Source organism: Zonotrichia albicollis, chromosome 4, assembly GCF_047830755.1.
Source record: "Zonotrichia albicollis isolate bZonAlb1 chromosome 4, bZonAlb1.hap1, whole genome shotgun sequence".
In the NCBI taxonomy this organism is placed as follows: Eukaryota; Metazoa; Chordata; class Aves; order Passeriformes; family Passerellidae; genus Zonotrichia; species Zonotrichia albicollis.
In genome coordinates this window covers 10,575,475-10,590,705 of record NC_133822.1, presented here as the reverse complement: position 1 = coordinate 10,590,705, position 15,231 = coordinate 10,575,475, and positions in this window count along the sequence as shown.

Sequence of the window (15,231 nt, the reverse complement as noted above, 5' to 3'; positions counted from 1 at the left end):
AAAAATCCCACAGATTGTTTCTGGGTGTTCTTTAGGTAAAGGTTCTTTCCTTTTGGTTTTATATTTTTCCCACTCCCCTAGGAGCTGTCTGGCTGCTCTGGCTCAACTGCTCTGCAACTTTGAACAGATGTGCATTCACAGCTTTTGTATTTGGTTTGCACAGCAAGGTTTGGGTAGCAGCAGGACATGAGGGAGGGTGGAAGATGCTTCACAATAGCAACCAAATCAGAAAGAGGAGTGGGAACATTTGAGAGCCACAGCCCTGCAGACCCCAAGAGCAGGGAAGAGGGAGGGGTAGGAGGTGCTCCATACTTGGAAACAACTGGCAGTGAAGACCATGGTGAGGCAGCTGTGCTCCTACAGCCCTAGGAGATCCATGATGGAGCAGATCCCACACCAGAGCAGGTGGATGCCTGGAGGATGCTGTGACCCTGTGGGAAGCCTGAGCTGGAGCAGTTCCTGAAGAACCTCAGTGGACTCATGGAGAGAGGAGGACTTGTGGCTTTATGGGGAGCAGTCTGTTCCTGAAAACCAGCATCCCATGAGAAGGGACACACCCTGGAGCAGCTCCTGCAGAACTACAGCCCACGGGAAAGACTCCTGTTGGAGAGAAGCACATTCATGGAGGACTGTCTGTAGGGGCCATTCCCTTAAGAGTTGGACTTCACGATCATTGTAGGTGTCCTCCAGCTCAGAATATTCTGGAGTTCTGTGATATGTACCCCATGCTGGAGCAGGGGAAGAGTGTGAGAGTCTGTCCTGATTCAGGGCAAATTTGGGAGAGAACCCCCAAAGGGGCTCCTCTAGAGAAGCAGATTCAATCAGCCCCTCCCCAAAATTGGTCTGGGAGAAAATACCTCCTTGGAGAAAAGTGGGAAAAAACCTGTTTATTAAACAATAAAACCTAAACAATATTAAACACTAAAACCCCTAGCTGCTCCAAAAAAGATGACAAACTCAGAAAGTCCCCTCCCCGGGTTGCAGCTTAGCTCACTCAGTCTCTGATCAGTCCCTCAGTGCTGGAAATGCCGCGGCCCAGGCCCGGCCTGGTGGGCCTCAGGTGGAGCTGCCTGTGCTCCTCTGGGTGTTCAGGCCAGAGCAGGGTTAAACAGCTCCAAAGTAAAGGGAAAAAAAAACCAAAAAAAACCAAAAAAAAACCCATAGTCCAGGGAACTTCTTTGCCTCAGTTAGCTAAAACTAACTAAAAGCAAAGGAGAGCTCTGTCCTGCTGTCTGTCCATCCACAGACAGCACAGTCCAGGAGCAGGAATGTGGAGGACTGAGTGCAGTGTCTGAAAACAAAATGCTGCTCCTTCTCTCCCCCTTCACTCTCTGGAACAAGTATTAAAGGTGAAAAACTTATTATTCAGCATAAACAGAACAGACAATTGGGGATGAAAGCATCATATAGTCAACCTAGGACAGAGTCCTCCTGCTGAGGAGGAAAGAGCAGCAGAACAACATGTGCTGAACTGCTACAACACCCATTACCTGTCCCCCTGTGACTCTGTAGGGGAAAAGAGAGAGAGAATAATTAGTGAAGTTTAGCCTGGAGAGAGTGATGAGTGGGGGGAGGATGTTTTTAGGATTTGGCTTTATTTCTCATTATTATGCTCTGATTTGATTGGTAATAAATTCTGTTAATTTCTCTGAGTTTTTTCTGCCCATGAGAATAACAGGCTTGTGATGTCTCCCTGTTTTTATCTCAACATACAAACCTTATATTTTCTCTCCCAGTTTAGCTGAGGAGTAAAGTGATAGAATAGTGCCTGGCATCCAGCCAGGGTCAACCCACTAAAGAGATGAAAAAGGAAAAAAAAATAGTATGTACAGCAAGAGAAAAAACCCAACTTAAAACAAGGTTTCTTAGTCTATGACAAGGTTTCCTAGGAGAAGTAACTGATGAGCAATTTCTCTGAAACAACTACAAATACACAATAGCAACAGCCGGAGATAAGAAAGAGTGAAATTAAAGGATCTTTGTAACTCCAATTTACAGAAAATGACATACAATTTACAGAATGTTATGCTTAAGTAGTCAAATGCTGACATTAATATTAGCAGTGTAACCTTCTCTACGGCCTTTTGCATATGAATTGTCATATGCATCCCATTTGGGTCTGTTGGAATCCCCAGACACTCTCCTTTCTCTCATTTCCTGAATGCAGAATCAGATTATTACTTGGGGGTGGGGGGTAGTGGTGGGGAGGAACAGTTCCTCCCTGTCTGAGGAATTTCTGACTCCCCTGGGATGGAACATGCTCAGCATGGATATGCTGTTCTGCAAAACTGCACAGGAAGAAATCTTCAGATGCTCAGATAAAGGGAAAATTTCACAGGATGCTAAAACATTTCTGAAGCAAGGAGAAATGCTCTGTCAAGTATTTTGTTTCTTTCCCAGATGGTGAAGGTACTTGAACCCTCAAAGATATGTATGCTTCTTTGTCTGAACAAAACCAATATCTTTCCTTGTTTGCAGAAAGACTTGGCTGTTTATATAGAGATATTCACTCCAAAATTTAATCTTGTAGAAAAAAAGAATGAAAAGTTTTGGAATGATTACAAGGTGGCTAGCTAAGTTTTAAACAACTAAAACCAGTGTATTTGTCTTACAGTCACACTTCTATATCTGCATCTATTTCACATTATGATTAAATAGTGCTTTTGTGGTTTGGAAGGAACAATCTGTGGTGGTGCATTTCTCCCCACACTGTTTCCAGGCTGCAGTGTGATCTGAGAAATATTTGTTAGGCTTCAGCCTTGAAAAACAGCACCTGTGCCCAGCTCTTCCTGAGATTATCAGAAATACTGTCGGCCCCCAGGAATTGCTAATGAGCTCCTGTTTGCTGTATAAAAAGCCTTGGAAAATACTTTTCTTCCTTGAACAGCACATCCCTGTTCTCACACTCTGGAAGAAGACAACCCCAGCTGTGGCCAGGACGAAACATTGTTATGATTAAAGCCCACTTCCTTGAGCCCCTATGAATAGTGGTCCAAAATGAGACCCTTGGGCTCTCCTGGGCTGCAGCAGGCTGTGACCAGCAACCTCCCTCTGAGTGGGGTCTCTCAGAGCCAGGGATCTCCAATGTTTGCTGTGCTTGGAGGATCACTGAGTGATGATGACTCCTGGGCTGATACCCTTGCTCCAAAGTGAGTATTTTGCTAGCCTCTAGGGGGAATTTTTCACAGGTACCTTGCTTGCACTGACTCTTTATGTCTGGATGCATAAACTTGTGCATATGCTATAGTAAATCTGGGAGAAATGCTGATTTGTTAGATGCTGAAGAACCTTAGATGTCTAAGTAAGTTAGGCCTGTAAGCCTAAGACTTACCACTTGACTTTACTTAAATGCAGCTAAGTGTTGTTCTTTTGCTAAGTTTCTAAATAAAACTTTGAAATTTTAAGTTAAATGTTTTTAAGTGTTATTTCTGTACTAAATTATTAAGTTATAAATTAAGGTTAACTTAAGTTAGATATGTGTTGCTCCTTTGTTCAATTGTTAGATTTCAGGTACAACTTATGTTAAAGTACTGTTAAGTTTGAAAGCCAGTAAACTTTAAGGCTGTATTCCCTTTTGTCCTTGCCCTTGACCTTTTGTCACACATGCCTAAACACATACACACACACACACACACACACACACATACATACACCCTAAAGAGTTCTCAGTTAATTTCTGTTTTGATTGCTTGGATTTTTTTGGGGTTTTGTGTTGCTTGTTTTTCCTTGGTGCGTCTTAACATTCCTGTAAGTGGTTGTCTTGGTTTGGAAAGGCAGATCTGCTAAGGAAGACAGGAGCCTCTCCTGAAATGGAAAATGTAAACCCTCTCCATCCAAACTGCTACAAATTTGAAATTAAGGGACTCTCAGGCAAAAATATGGAAGCAGGAATAACAGTTCTTTATTAGGAGAGAAAATTAAAAAAAAAAAGATAAACAATGCAGTAAACCAAAACAACACTGACAGAATCAGAATACAACCTGACACCCTGATGGTCAGAGCGTTAGTAACCATCCAATTGGAATTGTGGCTGCAGCCCTCCTGGAGTGTCAGGGGTGGTTCTGCTGGAGCATGAATCCTGTAGAAAGGTGTAGTCTTCCTCTGAAGATCCAATGGAAGAGATCAGCTGTTCCTCTGGGAAAACCAGTAGAGAAAAGCCATGCTGGTGTTCCAGAATCTCCAGATTATATCTGGATAGGAATGCTTGGGCTCCTCCCTCTGGGTGGAGCCTCTCACAATGGGATACTCCTGTTCTTATCAGTCATGCAGTGACATTCAGTAGCCTGTTATCAGCAGATGTCTCCCTGGAAGGAGGAATGGGTGTGGAAGAGATAAGGAAATCTGCCCACTTAACAGAAGACAACTGCCATACAGATGGCAAATCAAATACAATTTGCTTGGCAATCCAGGACAGTAGTAAAGTGAATTTTGCCAAAAAACATTGTTGTGTTGTCACTTAATATTAAATATGGCTTTTGTCATATCAGTCTTTCTTATGATTTTTTAAGATCTCCAACACTCGTTCATAACAATCACAGACAGATACAGTGCTGGGAAATCACAGGCTATCAAAAAGATTACATTGGCTTTAATGGCTAGTCTATAAGGAAAAGAGCAGAGGAGAAATGAAAAAGGTTTTACTCTTTTATATTGATCTTATTCACAGTTTCAACTTCTGTGTTAAGCATTATGGAACACTTGTTTTTTGTACCAGTGATGCAGCAGATTTTAATATGTTGGCAGGAATATGTCTAATTGTTTTAAGGAAGAACAAATGATAATTTTTGATGCTAACAAAATTCTTCAGCATTTAGTTTGGTATTTTTCTGTGTTCTTTCCAGTTTCTTTCTGGATTTATATATATAGGAAAGAGGAATTCCTACTTGTTTTCTTTCATGTAAACAAGATTTTTTCCTGTAAATAAATTTTCAGTTGTTTTTTCTCTTGTTCACAGCCCGCAGCTGGGCCATCTATGAAATAAATCCTGATGGGAAAGAGAGGATAGTGCACATGTTTGTGCATACTATATAGACATTACAAATGTAACCATTAGGAGCTGATTTTGCATGCTCATTCACAGAGGCTGGGGTGGCACGCAGTATCCTGGTGGTTACAACCCTAGAGAATGAATAAAACATGTGTTTTTCATTTGGCAAGCTGAGACACTGGCATCAGGGAATGGGTAGCATGCCTTCAAGTTTAAGGGATGTGAGAAACATGTGGCGTTAAGGAGGAACACAGGAAAAGTGAGAAAGATATATAATCCTGAGCATGTGTGTTATCTTTCATAAATCCTGAGGTTCTGGCACTGCTCATGGCATTAACCATAAACCACTTGTGATAACGGCAACATTTGCCATGACATTTAGATCTGTCTGCTCTTTATAAAATGTTTTACCAAGCAAGAGTTTCTGTGTACAATTTGATTAGTCATTTATTCAAGGAAATTCGATGTCAGTTGCCAGGAGACAGGAATAAAGTGCTTGGCTCTGGGAAAGTTCTCTTCCCATCATGTATATTCGAAGGGACTCCAAGGCAGATTGAGCCTAACCTTTTCTGCTCCCAATAGCATATGACAGGGGGGTTCCTGGATATGCTCTAATCCATAAAAAAAAAGCTGAAATCAGCTTTATAGCTGATGAAGGTTTATGGTCAGATCTTCAGCTCTTTCCATTTCATATGCTCTGAGTGTTTCAGGGGAAAGGGTAGTGGCAGAACATCTGATGAGTTTGATATTTGGGTTTAGGTATCCACTGATGCATTTCAAACTTTAATTAAAATTATCAGAGCAATGTGTCTTTCTTGTGCCAATTTTTGCTTCAAAGGGAATCTAGTAAACAAAGGCAGAATAAACTGTGCATCTCAAATGTGCACTCATCTCTGTGATAAAGCTACCACATTTCCAGTTAATTCTACCAAATATTACCTACAACAATAGGTCATAGCATGAGCCTAAGCATTTTCCTTCAGTCTGTAATGCTGAAAATTTTAGAAATTGAGATTTTTAATTTTTTTTTTTTTTTTAGTATCTACACACATTCTCAGAATGAGAAACAATTTGGTTGCTGTTTCTTGGTTGTGGTGTGGTTTGTTGTGGGGTTTTTTTGTTTTGTTTCGGGTTTTTTGGGGGGTATTTTTTGTTTTTGTTTTTTTGAGGGGTTTGGTTTTGGTTTCCGGTTTGATTATTGTTTGGAGTTTTTCTGTTTTCTTTCATTAGCATGCTTTTGGTTTTTGTTTGTTTGTTTGCTTCAATGTTTTCATCGAAAATTTGGGCTGAGAACTGTTCTGAGTCTGTAACAAACTGATATTTGTGTCTCTTCCTTGGATTTGTCTCAAGAGTCCTTTGACATTACCCTGACTGTGGCTGGGGATTGAGTGTTGGCCGTAGTGGGATGGCATGAGAAATCGAATGGGTGAGTGGCTCTTCTTGTTATCTTCAACAGTCTATAGGCTTTAAAATCTGGATGGGCACAAAATTATAGAGTTGTTTTTGTAAGGGATTTTCCCAGGAAAAAGGGATGACATTTCACTAAAATGTGAAGCACAAGCAGAATTATGCCATTGAGTATACTCATTGTCTGGGGTGGATTTACATAGTCTTAGTCATGTAGAGGTGAGTAACTATGTGAGTAATTCCATTGACTTCTGCAAATTTAGTCAATGCTTAAGTAGGAGAATTGGATTGTTTCCTGACTGTGGTATCATGAGCAGCTGCTCACAGTTTTCCCTACCTTTCTTTATTCCAACACAAAATCTTAACAACTGTTTTTCTGGAATAATTTATCCTCCTCTTGTTTAGTTTTCATGAGACTTCATAGTTGAAGTCTTTCCAAAAAAGATTGTATGAAACATAACCCTTTTATCTGAGGAGATTTTCCTGTATTTAAGCCACATTAAATGGATTTTATCATTTTAGAAACACCTCTGAGGGAGCTGCCACTGAGGTACCATGTTCTGAAAGCCATTCTCATCACAGAACATAAAATGTCTAGATTGGGGAATCCTCAAGTGTTTCTTACCCTTCCTTGTTGCCTTGCTTCTTTGCCGTATCTAAGTACATCCAAAACTTTGTTCACTTTAAGAGTGAACCTCTTGTAAGCATGGGTGATTTCTTGGCTTGCCAAGAGAGAACATCCTACAAGTAGTTTAAGAATATTTGTAATAACAGGATTATTGCCTAGCTGGCCAACCATAAAGCAAAGCAGTGCAGCCAGAATCAACATTCAGCATCTTGGTTAAGACTGGTTTCCTTTGATTCCAGCTAATCCTAATGAAATTTCAACTACATCCAGGCTAAGAGAACTTCAAATTGCCTAGTAAGTATTTCTTTCTCAAGCAAGGCACTTGAAATCACATGTAGTTGGTTACAGATTTCCTTCTGTGATTCATTTCTGGATGCTTAATGCATTCCTGCATTTGCTTGATGGTTTGAGAATACATTGTAAGAAGGACTCATCAGAGGAAGACTCACCAAAATTCATTCCTTAGTCTCATTTCTGGTTTTTCCTTATATCCTTAGTGTATTTTAACCTATCTTCTGAATCCTGCTTTTGGCCCTCTCTTGTACCCAGGGTGATAGGCACCTACCTATTGGTAAATATCCTTTTACTAGACCCTAGCAGCCAGCAGGCCATCCTGAGAGCTACAAAACGACTCTTCTATGAGAAAACATGAACTTTTCCTATACCTGAGTACTTTTCTTCCTTTGGAGATATTTATCTCTTTTTCTGCAAGTACTGTCTGTCCCTTGTTATTCTGCAGTTCAATTCTCCTGAGTAGGGAGCTGCAGACTTCTGTGCTGTCAAGCCTAAATCTTTAAATGAGTTTATCTTCTGCAAAATAAGCAAAATAAGAGGAATTAATTATCTCAGAAATCTGTGACCTATGAGTACAGCTGAAGCAGAAATGAAATATCAGTTGTCCAGTGCTACCTTCTGTTACAGAAATGTACATTCAGATTACTTGAATGAGATCCATTGCTTCCATGGAATCCATCGCTTCTTGAATGCTTAAGCATTCAAAAAGTATATGTTTAAAGTTCAGCTTGATTCTTTAAACTTTTTTAGCAATCACCAAAGAGAACATGCTCTTGAATGGATGTCTTGTGACATCCAAAGAAAGCATTTTAAATAGGTAATAACCTGTTATCAGAAGAATTAAATCCTAGAGGTGCAAAGAGGACATCAGACTTAAATGTCATTTTTGTGAGTAGGAATTATTAGATTAAAGTGAGAGGGCATAAATATCTTTGTTCTGGTTATAAGCTGTGATATTGGCTACTATATGAGATTGTCTCACAGTAAAGAAAGGCACATACAATCTGAATGCAATCTACTAAAAAGGACCATGCAGAATTGAGACAATTCTGGGAAATCAGGACTGACAGGAGAGTAATTGCATTGAAAATCAAAAAGGTAACCTGGTCTTTATGTAGTGGACAAAGATATGTGAAGGATGTGAAGCAGTTAAACAGCAGGAATCTTCTCTCAGAAGAGAGAGTGCAGTTACCAGTGCAGTTCCAGTAACATGTGACTCCCTTTTTCCTTCATTATAAAGGTAGAAAAAATTTTACCTTGACTATTTTTTTTTAATTTAGACATTTTGGTGTGACATATTTTAGAAGCCCATGTAAAATGGGAAGAATCCTAAGATTGCCACTTAGAGAAATGAATAAAACATACAATGTTATTAATATTTATAACTGGTAGCAGGCTAATTAATGCTCAGTGGTATGAAAAGGTCTGTGTGTTATCCCCGTTGGACAGCAGTCAGGGAGGCTGAATTCTGAGCTGACTAATTCAATGTCCCTCAGATGTCATGATGCTTACCTCTGTGGTTATGGCTCATTTCCCATATGTGAGATACACCCTTGGTGTTGGTTTTCAGAAGGTCTTGTCTTTTCCTAGATCATAGCTGTCCTGTGGTGTTTTGAGAGGGTGTGTTGGAGCCCATCAAGCTGTGCTAATATAAACACTCGAGCATACTTACTCGGTGAATTTTTTTTTACTTGTTTGAAATAATTATCATCTTTTAAGTGTTTTTTGAAGAATTGTGACAGAGCCTATGAACATCTGTACTTCAATTTAATTTGAAAGCATTCTGTACATAGAAGTATTCAATGAAGACAAGCATGCTTTTAAAAATTCTATAGACCAAGGAAATATCTTCTTGTTCCTTGCAAGTTTAAAATAATTAGGGCAATACAAAACTTCCAGGATATAGGCAGTAAAATTACCCTAAGTAATGATATTTTACATTACAGTTATTGAATTTATCCAGTTGTAGAACTCAGATGACAAACATCTTAAAAATACTGTGATTAGTAAAGTGCTTTGCCTGTAACTGATATTTAAAGAGATAAAGACACCAGAAAATATACAAAAGACAATACAAATCATAACCAGTAGTCTCCTTTCATAAGGAGACTACTTTTTTTTCCAACAGCAAAAATATCTGTTTGGCTATAGTGTAAGGAAATAAGAACAGATCCATGAGACACACTTAGAGAAAAGAAACCATAAGAATGTGTAACTAACACCCTCTTTCCTATTATTAAATCTGTCCTTTGTCTTTCTTTTCCCTGTTCCTTGGCATATAAACTGCTCTCACTCAACCTCCCACATTCATCATAAGGCAGATCTGAGTAGGCTTAAGGGAATAATTTAAAATATGTTTCTAAAGATTCTTGAAAGTAGTTTTATGGCCATTCTGGAATAAAGCAGTAAGGATTCAATTTCCCATGGAAATGGGGATCTGTTTGTATTTTACACTTCATTTCATTGAACCCCCATTTCAAGTATGGGTAATTTATTAGGACGTGTCTCTAGGTAGGAAAGAATGAGCTGGCATATATTTTATGTTCAATTTATGTTTCTTTATGCTCATCAAAGTATGAGGTGTAAAGCATCTTGCTGAAGTGACAGAAAGTTCTGCCTCTGGAAGTTCTGCTTCCCCATGATACAATTACTCTTCTGAAGAAGATGTGATGTGTTTCAACGTGGAGGAAATCGAGTGGAAATCAGGAATCTGGAGTTCTTTCAGAACACTGCCACTAGCCAACTCTGTCATCTTGATTTTGTTACCCTGAAATGAAAACTTTACATAAGAATGAGATGGAATTGAGATGTTTTTATTCCACATAGTCTTGTAAATGCTTTGTTTTATTCCTTTTTCCCTCCTACCACGTTTGCCATATCTTTAGCTAGAAAGTGGAGTTCTGCTTCTTCACATTGTAAGTCTCCATTTGTTCAAAGCAATATGGTAGTGCTTAAATATATCTGTAGCCTTCAGCTTATGTAAAATACACAGAACAGACAAAAGCCTGATGGTTACATAAATTTCAAAGCATCAAAGTTGGTTTTGTGTAGCTAAAATGGAAGAAAATTAAAATTTAGATAGTAGTGAATATTTTGATAAAATAGTGAGTATGACAGGTCCAGGGAAGATTTTGAGGGCTGTTTCAACACATGAATAGTTTTTAAGGTAACCTTATATTTTCTCTAGCATCAGTTTTTATATTTATCTATACATATCCTGTATGCAAACATACTGAAGTTCAAATTAGACTTTCAAGTCCCTGTATAATGTTGGCAAAACTGGAGTTTTTCATGTGGAGCTCTATTTCCTTGAGATACCTTTCAAGCTAGACCAATATGATTCTATGATTGATTCTGATTGACTTTTATATGGATTTATTCATACACCCTAGTGCAAATATGTGTCTTAGTTTTTCTTTTGATTAGGGGATTTGGGGTCTGCCTAATAGGAAAGTTTAATATTCAACATGAACACAACCAACAAAAATTAAATGAATTGGTTTTTTCTACTGTATTCTTGGGATAATTTGAAAGCTAAGATTTTTCCCTTTGTACTTTTACACTTGCCTCTGGATATTTATGACTGTCAATGACATTCATTAGGTTTCATGAGGAAAGAATATGATAATAAGGCCTGAGCTGTTGTGCTACTGCTGCTATTTCCTTTCTCACTTTTTAATATAATGGAGAAAATAAAACCTTAATCACTAACAATCACTGGTAAACTAGCATCACAACTCAGTCCCATGGGGATGATTTGCTCATAGCTTGCATACCATATATAGCATTAGAAGCTTTAAAAAACTTATTGCTTGCCATCAATTTTAATAAAAACACCTCACATCTGCCATTTTAACTTTAATGAAAAGAAAATTTCATTTTTGTGTGTGTGTCAATGGAAATTAGGAATTAAGTTTTTCAGTACACACATTATCAAGGGGGATTAACTCAATGATTTATTCATTTTTTAAAATGTTTCATTAGAATTCATATTCTTTCTAGAGAGGACTGAAAATTATTAGGGTTGGCAAAGGTGGCAAAACTTTGCATTTAGGAACTGATCTAAAGAGGAATGTACAAATTTGTGGCATAATTGCTTAGTATTTATTTCACTACATTTTTAAGTATTCAACTGAGGGCAGTTGCAATTCCTTTTATTTCTTGATATGAAATGGAAATGGCTTTGTTAGCAAAGTGGTACCCATATTAAATCTCCAGGATGGACATCAAAATGTGTGTCTCTTATCTTATGTGGACTGTACCATCTCTCCTCCATATCTCAAATTTTGGTCTGTTTTCTGTTAGAATAATCTATAGTTTCATAGACTTAGGTAAATTTATGTGGCATGAGGGGTTTTCATTCAATAGGAAATATTCTTAGGTACATCATGTTTGACATGGTATGAGTCCTTAGTGTTATCTTAGGTTATATCAGTATTATGAATTGTTTAAAATTGTTGTACAACACTTGAGGAGTGTAAGAATTAAGGCAAAAAACACGACTGCTTGATAAAATTAAAGGTAGACTGAAAATATCTGAATTAGACTGTGTAAGGACTATATAAATTCGCACAAATACAAGCAGTATGCAATTAATCTTCAATTTGTAACTGGTTTTAATTTATCTCTCTTGAAGGAGCTTTGTCTATTTGATCTCGTTTATTTGCTTTATTTTAAGCCCATTTTCATGTTATACAGCATGCTTAGCTTTTTAAACTTTTCTTGAGAGACAGAACAAATAGTATAATATTCACAATGTAAGCTCAGTCTTTTTTTTTTTTTTTTCACAATGTTTTCCTTCTAAACTGCTATTCTGTGAAAGGCTAATACTTCTATTTCCCCTCATTAATAGCAGGGATACTAGGCCAGTGCATACACCGTGGTCATGAATGCAGGGATGAGCACATACTGTTTCTAAAAGGGGTTAAACTGGTTGGTGGCAATGATAGTCCTAGAAGTCTACACAGGATTTATAGCATCTGTTAATCTGTGATAAATAATAAAGTATTGGCACACAAAGGAGCTGTTTAATTTCTATATTTATCACAAGACTTATTCAATAATATGGTATAGCCAGGATCTTGGCAGAAAATATTTCTATTTCTTTTTAAAATTCTGGTGCCTTCAAGCAACAGGGCCTTGATAAATGATAGGTAGATGTTTTTTATAATTCAGAAATGTGAACCATGGCTGGTCAAATTACTAAATTTTAAAACATACTTTCCATAATATTTTAGATTCAGTTAAGATGCCCTCCACTCAGTTAACAAGATATTCCTCATTCTTTTCTGGACTGGTGCATACTGTGCTACATAGATGCTGCCCAGGGCACTCAAATGGAGAGCAGATACATTTATTAATAGTCAGCCTTTCCTGTGTTTAGGTGGACAAACAGAAAAGGAAGATTTCTAATTCAGCCTTCCTTCTTGAAAATGTACTGTAGAGAGTACATGGGTACAGAGAGCTGGAACACTGGCAAAATCACTGAAGGTAGAGAAGGGGCCATGTGCTAGGATGGAGGAAGTAAAGGAGTATTCAGCTGGGAAGGAATTATCAATGAAAGAACGATTGTTAGCCAGGCAGATGATGTGAAAACAGGCATGGAAGGACTGCTGCACTCCAGGTAGATGCTGGGTGAGAGAAATTGAGTCTGGATAGAAAAGAAAAAAAGGTATATTCAAGACTCTACAGCAGTGATAAAACAGACAATCACACAGAGAATCATCAGGTTTGGAAGAGGCCTTCAAGTTCATCTAGTCCAACCATCGACCCAGCCCCACCATAATCAATCCTTAAACATATCCCCAAGTGCCACACTCAGACACTTTTCAAATATTTCCAGAGATGGTGACTTCACCACCTCCCTGGACAAATGATTCCAGTGTGTAACCACTCTTTCCCGTTTTTTCTAATCTGAACCTCCCCGTGTACAACCTAAGGCCATTTCCTCTCATCCTTTCACTTAAGACATGACAGAAGAGACTGACCCCCACCTCACTAAGGCAGCCTCTTTTTGGGTAGTTGTAGAGAGCAATGAGGTCCCCCATGAGCCTCCTTTCCTCCAGGCTCGAAAACCCAAAATCCTTCATCCACTCCTAATAGGACTCATTTTCTGGACCACTCACTAACTCCATTGCCCTTCTCTGGACATGCTCCAGAACTTCAATATCCTTTTTGTAGTGAAGGGCCCAAAACAATGCAGGATTTAAGTGACCTCACAAGTGCTGAGTACAGAGGGACAATCGCTTCCCCAGTCCTGCTGGTCACTCTATTCTTGATACAGGCCAGGATGCCATTGGCCTTTTTGGCCACCTGGGCACATTGCTGACTCACGTTCAGCCAGGACCTGCAAGTCCCTTTCTGCAGGGCTCTTCCAGACACTGTCCCCAGCCTGTAAAGCTGCCTGGGGTTGTTGTGACTGAGGAGCAGGACCCAGCACTTCACATTATTGAATCTCATACAGTTTTCCTTAGCCCATCCATCCAGCCTCTCCAGATCCTTCTGCTGAGTGTTCCTACCCTCCAGCAGATCAGCATTCCCACCTAACTTGGTGCCAGCTGCAAACTTACTGAGTTTTCATCTAAATCATCCATAAAGATGTTAAATAGGACTGACCCCAATACAGAGCCATTGGGAATACCATTAGTGGTCTGCCACTAATGTATTTCTATATATAATGTAGTTTGTTAACTCCACTCACCACTTACAACTCTCTGGTCTCATATATATATATTTTCCATAAATTTACATATAATATATATTTATTATAAATATATTTATTACATATAATATTATATATTTATTTTTTAATATGTATATATTTATATATATAAAATGTAGTTTTTTTAACTCCACTCACCGCCACTCTCTGGTCTCATCCTTCCATCAAGTTTTTCACCCAGGAAAGAGTGCATCTACCCAAACAATGAGAAGCTAGTTTCTACATCATAGTGGGTGTAGCAAAATTATTAGGCTATCGTATCCTTACTGATGATTTTGAAAGTAGTTTGTGATTTTTTATTTATATTATTGCAACATCTCTTAGTCACAGCTAAAATCTGGCTCTGTTCTCCTAAGTAACAACTTGGGGACAATACTCCCCAAAGGCCACCAAAGCAATGACGTGTGTTTGATTGAATACTTCTTAGATCAATGCCTTGCAAGCACTGGTTTTGCCTTAATTAAAAGCTCAGGCTGCTTGGATAGGGTTGTTAATTAGATAGGGCCCTTGCAAGTTAGTGGGAAAAGCTTAGGTATGATGAGCCATGTTAAATAGAACAACATCTGGTGTTAGCAACGTTCTCAGTATTGGGTGCTAATTATACTCTGTAATATTGGGTGCTAATTATACTCTGTATTAAGGATACATATTTCATATTTGGCACTTTTAAATCCATTCAGCAATCAGATTTCTGAGTCATATATTTTATTTAGCTCTTTATTCTATACCTATGTATTGAAGTGTCTGTATAGGAGCACAGGACATTTATTTGAAAGAGAAAATTAAAATTTAAAATATTTTTGTAATGGTCCTTTATAAAAGGATCACAGACTGATTTTCTCTGTTTTCTTTTCAGTGATGTAATTGTGTCTTTTTTAGCTGGTAAAAAAACAGCTGACCTAATTTTGAGATTGATTAGTTGGTCATGGTAAATGTCAGCAGCAGATTTTTGGCTGCTACTGGTAAGACTTGTTGATAAGTTCCTGTTATCTCCTAACATCCCCCAAGAATACAAGCCTGCAAGGAGAGATGTGAGATGTGTGTGAATGTGGCAGAATATCTTACAGCCTGAGGCACCCATAACCACTGAAGCCTAAAACATTTCAAATTCACTGGGTAGAGATGACTACTTAAACATCTTATAATCTTGGCTGAAATTTCTGTCTCAACAGCAGGTTAATATAGAAGATAATT